General features: G+C 39.1%; 1 long non-coding RNA gene across 1 annotated transcript; it reads left to right on the top strand.

Annotated features, from left to right (window-relative positions):
• Positions 1-6,253: 6,253 nt before the first annotated feature.
• LOC126610321 (uncharacterized) lies at positions 6,254-7,275 on the top strand. The gene is made up of 3 exons (XR_007618470.1): positions 6,254-6,585; positions 6,669-6,766; positions 6,942-7,275. It is a non-coding gene; the product is annotated as an uncharacterized LOC126610321 (long non-coding RNA).
• Positions 7,276-7,654: the final 379 nt, after the last annotated feature.

Below are 7,654 nucleotides of genomic sequence, written 5' to 3'. Positions count from 1 at the left end.
AATGGCAATAGACAATTATGAATGTTGGTATATTTATTTAGTACTCATTAGTTTCAGAAGCAATAAATTGGATGCGAGAAGTATATCAAACATGCCCTAATTTCTAGGGTAAAATTCAATAGATCATATGTTCAATTTCTTTTCTGGTGCTATACGGGTACATGCCGGTATGTGTTGGAGAGATCAAATCAGAATTTTCTAGGTCAACTGTTTCAGGAAAAAAACACTACGTTTTAAAATAAAAATTAGGAGACCATTAGAAACAAAGTTGAGATAGCTAGTTATTCCATCAACCATTATAAATACGAATTTCATAAATAACAATAAATTGATGGAATTTAATTAAAGTTAATTAAAATATGTGAATCAATTGGTAACATGAAAATTAACCTCAACTTCTTATAAACACATGAAATGTATGTGCGATTCACACTTTAAACATGTTTCTCACGTTTGGATCATTTAAGTATAACACTTAAACAACACATTTTGAATGACGTGCAAAACGTGAGTTAATATTAAAATCAACACATGAGTTAACTTACTCGATACTATTAAGAAAATTAAAGTTCTACACTACTATTTTCTTTATATATTAAATTTCTTTATATTTTGTGTAGTGTAAGTAAGAAGATATTCGCAATTCATAAAATTGGTTGATAAATCTCAAATTTGCCTTATTTTATAGAGTATTACTTAAATTTGATGTCAGTGGAATTCACAAGTTCTACTAATGCATGTGACTGACATTATCATGTTTGAATTTAATAACAGTAAGTTGCAAGACTTATAGTCCCAAAAAATAAAAAATGACCCACCAAACCATATGGTCGGCTTTAAAAAGGAATTAAGGACATTATTGACATCAATTATAAACTGTTAACTTGTTTTACATTCTCCATTACCAACATGCAAGATCTAAAAGTGGTTGAAGTTTGCAAAGTAGCTCCGCAACCATGCTCACCGAACTCATTACCCACCCCTGATTCACTTCCTCTAACCTTGCTTGACTTGCTATGGCTCAGATAGGAATAATATTGTGCGAAATGCAAGTTATGCATTAAGTGTCTAAAGGATCTTGAGCCTTTTCATTTGTTGCTAATTGATTTTATTTGGGTACTCACACTTTGTTGGGCGCTTTAAACTTTTTTTTTTCTTGATAAAAACATCAAATTGAAGTGTTTTCTCAATACTCACATGTCACTTTTTCTAGTAGATGCAATTCTGAAACTAAAATAGTAAAATACTCTTCTTCTTCTTCATTTTTTTTTTTTAAATTTTTGAAAAGAAACGAGAAACTAAAACTAAACTAAAATACTCTTGCTTCCTAGATATACAACATTGTTTGTAATCCTATTTATTATTATGAAATGAAATTCATTCAGATGATAAAAAAAAAAAAAATAGAAATATGAACATTGTTTCAGTTGTGCAACATACAACTTTGTCTGATTTTATCCATGTTTTCTTTAAAAAAATAAATAAATTATGTCATCATGACTACTCAAATAAAGTTATTGGATATACATGTGCCACATAAAGCAATTGACAGGTCAGCATTAGCTTCAGATATAAGCTACCTTTGAGATATTGTATAAATAGGCTTTCCTTCTCTTTTCATTAGTTAAGTCAGTCATATTGTAAACAGAATATTCAGAGAAATACATTTGAGCTCTTTTTTCTTCTTCTACAAGATTACTAGGGTTTGTTCATCTCATAGCTTCTTCAATTCATACAAGATTGTTAAGATGGTATCATGAGCATATATGCTTATGCGATTGATTCTAGATGGGTTTTTTTCCGCTGCTCTGTTTAGTGAGATTTTCTTGATTCTCTCTTTCGATTTTATATTTCTGTTGTGGTGAAAATTTGGGATTTTTTTTTTCCAGATTTCAATTGTTTGTTTACAATCTTGGATTCATCTATGTTAAAGGCTGATGCCTAGATGAACCATTACATATCTTATTTTTTAGTTGAAGATCTAATTGCTTTCTTGAAGGTCAATGCCAATTAATCTCATAGTGGTTGATGAATTAAGGTCAATAACCAATTGTTCATCACGATCGTAGATTCTTATTGTTAATTTACTCAAGCAAGTTGACTGACTGGGTTAAACTTGAAATTTTTTGGGAATGTTGACTATTAAGTTGTGTTGATGCACAAAATCAGCGAAGACTTTGGTACAACAGAAAGTGTCAGGTTTTGTGACCTTCGCTTGGTTGCTTGGTTGCTTCAGTCACTAGTGAGGATAAGTACGTAAATGAATAGAGACAGAGAAGCAAACACAGGATGTACGTGGTTCACCCAGATTGGCTACGTCCACGGAGTAGAGGAGTTCTTATTAGTAGTGAAGGGCTTACACAAGTACAAAGGATCAAGCTCTCAATTTAGTGAGTTCTTGTGAATGATTTAACACAAAATGGCATTAGGCCATATTGTGGGGGAATGACCCCTATTTATAGAAAAACTTGTAGCTTTGTCACATTGACATGTGTCATGTTATGATTGGTTCTTGATGTTGACACGTGCTGCGCTCTGATTGGCTTCTAATCTTGACACGTGTCGAGTAGTGATTGGCCTCCTGGTCGGAGGGGAACTCTTCTGGGTCCTTGACAGTATAGCGTTGGCCGGTGCTCGGTAGTTTCGGGATTGGTCAAGTATGGTACAAACAGTGCTCCCCTAAGTTCCCGAGTGAGGGAAACTCCTCGGTTGGGGACTTGCAAGATCCAATCCCTTGAGTAATCACGAAACTTCTAAGTACCGAAGTGTGGTCTGATCTTCATCTGCCCTTCTCTGGAAGTACCTTTCCTCCATCCGGGAATGGTGTACTTAGCTGATGTTGACGCACAAGGTAATGTATCAATTTCACTTGAAGCTTAGTTGTAGTTTCGGGCTTAGTCAAGTGTGATACAAACCCTATAGTAGGAGTCCCCCAAGTCGCCGAGCTAGGAGATCTGCCGAAAGAGGTGACAGACAAGGTAAGCAGTCAAACTTCCAAGTAAGCAACCCAGGATCAGAGGTTTGACGTCGGCTTCCGGTTGATTGTTCTCATTCTCCTTGTCTCTCATTCAACTGCCAGGATAAGGAGAAGCAAATGGATAAGAGATGATATGAGATACTTTTGCTTTTGAAGAAGTAACTTTCCACAGGCTTATTCTTGAACTGTGCTGGAGGGTTTTCTGGTGCCCTTCAGAGTATAAGGCCGACTCAAAAATTTGAGGGTCAAAACAAGTCCATCAAATCTAGAGTACGTTCGACCTTGATGATATGGGATACTTTTGCTGTTGACGGAATAATGAATGTGGTATGGAAAGGTGTCGTGCTGTAGTGATCTGTTTCAGCTCACCGTTGAACCTTCTGCTTCAATCTTTTGCATGGCAGAAGTGGTGTGCAACCTTTGCATTTAAATGGTCCTTCAGAACATTCCTTCATAGTGACTCATCCACGCTTGGCAGCTTCAGTGTAAAGAGCCAATATCTGATCAACTGTCATGAGGTATTTGCCGGTGGAATTCGTGACCTTGACAGCAGTTGAGGATGAGTACTCGAGAGCAATGCTAAGTAAGCAACCAGGCAAAGGCTCCAGGCAGTCAGTTCCAAATTGGAGGTTTGATTTCAGGTTCCGACTGACTGCTCTCTTTCTCCTTGTCCTGCAGGTGTGGACAAGGACAAAGACAAAGACAGGGAGAAAGCATGATATGGGATACTCTTGCTTTCGACCCTGATGATATGAGATACTCTTGTTCTTGGTGTGGCTTATTTGCTGAGGTATTATCGGGGGGAAATAAAGCTGAGTATTTCGAGAGGTTATGTTGAGGGTGCCTTTTCGAATGTGAGAAAGGGTTGAGCATTTTTGCAGGTTTGCCTGTCCGTTGAGGAGGGAGGTCAATGTATATAGGGATTTCCCAATAACAAGTAGTAATGCTATTCCTTTACCCTTCTTGGTCACAGCAATGTAGTGGGAGCTGCCAGCTTCACGTGTTTTAATTTTGTCAGAGCACTTTGAAAAAGTGGTATGTGGTATCTGGAAAGCTGATATTACGTGTGGAGATTACAGACAAGCTTTATCTAAGGAAATCTGGCTCTCGAAGTTCTGAGAGTTGTGCCTCTTCGGTTTTCGAACAAGCAATCCCGTCGAGGATCTGACTCTCGAGATTCGGAAAGCGGTGCTACTCCGGTTTTTGAGAAAGTAATTATGTTGGGAGTCTTTTCTCGAATGTGAGTAAAGGTTGGTCGTTCTTGCCAACCTGTCTTGCCACAAAACACGGAGGTCGACACACATAGGGACTTTCCAGTTGTCAAGCAGTGGTGCTGTTCCTTTACCCTTATGGGTAATAGTAGGGTAGCTGGCACTTCGAAATTCTCGTGCCTAAACTTTGTCAGAGATCTTTGACAAAGTTATATGTGGTACCCGAGGAGTTGATGGTGCATATGGAGAGCGGTGATTGATCAGTAAGATTCACGTGCTTTCTACTTCACCAGAAATCTTCGACAGATTGCCCGTAATTTCCGCAAAGCTGATTGTGCATGTGACAGGTGCTGACGAGGCTGCAAAAGCAGGTGCTTCTTCGATTTCTGAGATCGGCCCTCGTGGTCTCTGAGCAGCCCAGCTTTTGAGAAAGCATTCGCCTCTTCGATTTCTAAGATCGGCCCTCGTGGTCTCTGAGCAGCCCAGCTTTTGAGAAAGCAAACGCCTCTTCGATTTCTGAAGCTCCGTCGAGTGCAGATTTTTATAGAGGCTGGCATTAAGTTCCACAGCACACTTGAATCTCTACCAGTAGAAGCTCATTTCTTGCACTTCTAAGATCTTGATTTGTCTGACCTCTTCCTTCTTCAACACATTTGAAAATGTCTGGACCCTCCGACCGTCGTTTTGACTTGAACCTTGGAGAAGAGACAGCCACGCCTTCTCCAGACAACATATGGCGCCCATCCTTCATATCCCCTACTGGTCCTCTTACCGTTGGGGATTCTGTGATGAAGAATGATATGACCGCTGCAGTGGTGGCCAGGAACCTTCTCACTCCCAAAGATAACAGACTACTTTCCAAACGGTCTGATGAGTTGGCTGTTAAGGACTCTCTGGCTCTTAGTGTTCAGTGTGCAGGTTCTGTGTCTAATATGGCCCAACGCCTATTTGCTAGAACCCGCCAAGTTGAATCATTGGCTGCTGAAGTGATGAGTCTCAAACAGGAGATTAGAGGGCTCAAGCATGAGAATAAGCAGTTGCACCGGCTCGCCCATGACTATGCTACAAACATGAAGAGGAAGCTTGACCAGATGAAGGAATCTGATGGTAAGGTTTTACTTGATCATCAGCGGTTTGTGGGTTTGTTCCAAAGGCATTTATTGCCTTCGTCCTCTGGGGCTGTACCTGGTAATGAAGCTTCAAATGATGAACCTCCAATGCCTCCTCCTTCTGGGGTTTTGTCAAGTACTGAGGCTCCGGATAACCACCCTCCGGTGCTTTCTCTTTCTGGGGCTCTACCGACTGCTGAGACTTCCCCTAAGCAACCTTTGTGAAGGCTCCCTTTTGTTTGTTTATTTTGACTCATGTATATGTACATATTTGTGGCTTATCGAAAATATTAATAAATAAGCTTTGCTTCATTTCAACATATTGTGTTAAATACACCAAAGCCTTCTTCATAAAGTTCTTTGAATTTTTGCTTTTGTTGAAACCTGTATTGTTGAAGCTTTGTGAGTGAAGCATGTAGTTTGAGGTAGTGTTCCCTTAATTTCCCGAGTGAGGAAAACTTCTCGGTTGGAGACTTGAAAAATCCAAGTCACTGAGTAGTCACGAACTTTTGAGTACCAAGGCGTAGTAGCATATGGTGGGAGTCCCCCAAGTCTCTAGTCGAGGGAGTTGACGAATGAGGTGTCTTGCTAATAGTCCATGTCGTAAGTACCAAAACTTCATTCTTTTGTTTGCTAAGTGGTAGCCCCGGACTTTTTCTTCATATATTTTGTTTATGAAGGTTGCTAGGCCCGAATAAGTGGAATTGCAGAAGGTGTAACGGTTGGTAGCTGTTTTATGGAAAGCCATCTGACTACGATAGTCTTGCACATGATGACTATAGGGAGATACACACACATACTGCTATGATAGAGGGTGTAACCGTTGGTGCATTACAATCATAATGGAAGCATCACAATGATGGAAGCATCACAATGATGAAAGCATCATAATGATGAAAACACCATAATGATGAAACATCATAATGATGTTTCCTTGGTGGAATTGTTTTTCATTTCCCCTAACACCCTGAATTGGTTTTCAATATAAGACCATCATCTGTAGCTCGAATCACAAAGTTGTCTTCATGAAAGTTGTTCTTTAATTCCTTAACTACAACATATCCAAATTTGAGAGCCATCAGATCAGTACAACTCGAGAAATGCAGGTACGACGAGTGATTGTTCATCATTTGTCTGTCAACACGTCAGACCTGTTGTGAGCTTCAAAAACTCCATTTTCTCTTGCTTAGATCAACATACTTTCTTCATTGAAGTTGTTCCTCAGCTTGTGAACTACAACATATCCAAATTTGAGATCCCTCGGAGCAGTATAACTCCAGAAATCCAGGTATGATGAATGACTGGTTATTATTTTTCTGTCAACCCGTCAGATTTATTGTGAGCTTCGAAACTCCATTTTCGCTTGTTCAGATCGGTATGCTTTCTTCATTGAAGTTGTTCCTCAGCTCGTGAACTACAACATATCCAAATTTGAGATCCCTCGGAGCAGTATAACTCCAGAAATCCAGGTATGATGAATGACTGGTTATTATTTTTCTGTCAACCCGTCAGATTTGTTGTGAGCTTCGAAACTCCATTTTCTATTGTTCAGATCGGCATGCTTTCTTCATTGAAGTTGTTCCTCATCGTCTCTTTCATAACATATCAAAAATTCAGAATGAACTAATGGTTAAATATTTCCAGATCTTCGAAACATCACAGCAGCTTCGAAATCTGCAAGAATCCGACTGTCATGTTTGGAGCTTCAACACTTTAATTTCCGTCGCTCAAACAGAAATGGTTCCTTCTTGAAAGTTGTTCATATGCTCAAGAACTATAGGGTGTCCAAAATTCAGCTCCATTGGAGAAGAGCAGAGGTTGCAGAAATTTGATAGATGAAAGGAGGCGGAAGAGGGAGAGAGAGAAAAAGTCTCTTGGGTTGGATTTCTATTTTGGGGCAGATTCCAATTTTTGTAGCACCTTCATTATTGATGAATTGCTTGTACTTTTGTCCATTATGAAACTTGGGACTTTGGCTTGTTGTTGGATCTATTATAATATGTTTGGGAACATATATAAGTGAATAAATAAGAAGGAAAATTTTGGGCCCTTGTGGGTGTAAAACAAAAAATGTTTATGTTTACCCAAGTGTTTTTGTACAAGTTCAAGGGCATCTTGGGTTTTGTGAACAAAATTTGTTTATTTGGAGCAAGGTTTTGTGTTGAAGCTTTGTAGGTGAAGCTTTGGTGTTGAAGCTTTGTAGATGAAGCTTTCGAGGTGAAGCTTTGATGGTGAAGCTTTGTAGATGAAGCTTTCTGGGTGAAGCTTTGATGGTGAAGCTTTGTAGATGAAGCTTTGTAGATGAAGCTTTCTAGGTGAAGATTTTTTAGGTGAAGCTTTGTAGGTGAAGCTTTTTT

The sequence above is a fragment of the Malus sylvestris genome, chromosome 17 (assembly GCF_916048215.2).
Source record: "Malus sylvestris chromosome 17, drMalSylv7.2, whole genome shotgun sequence".
In the NCBI taxonomy this organism is placed as follows: Eukaryota; Viridiplantae; Streptophyta; class Magnoliopsida; order Rosales; family Rosaceae; genus Malus; species Malus sylvestris.
Note: the sequence above shows the minus strand (reverse complement) of the source record. Positions and strands in the feature narration are given on the sequence as shown.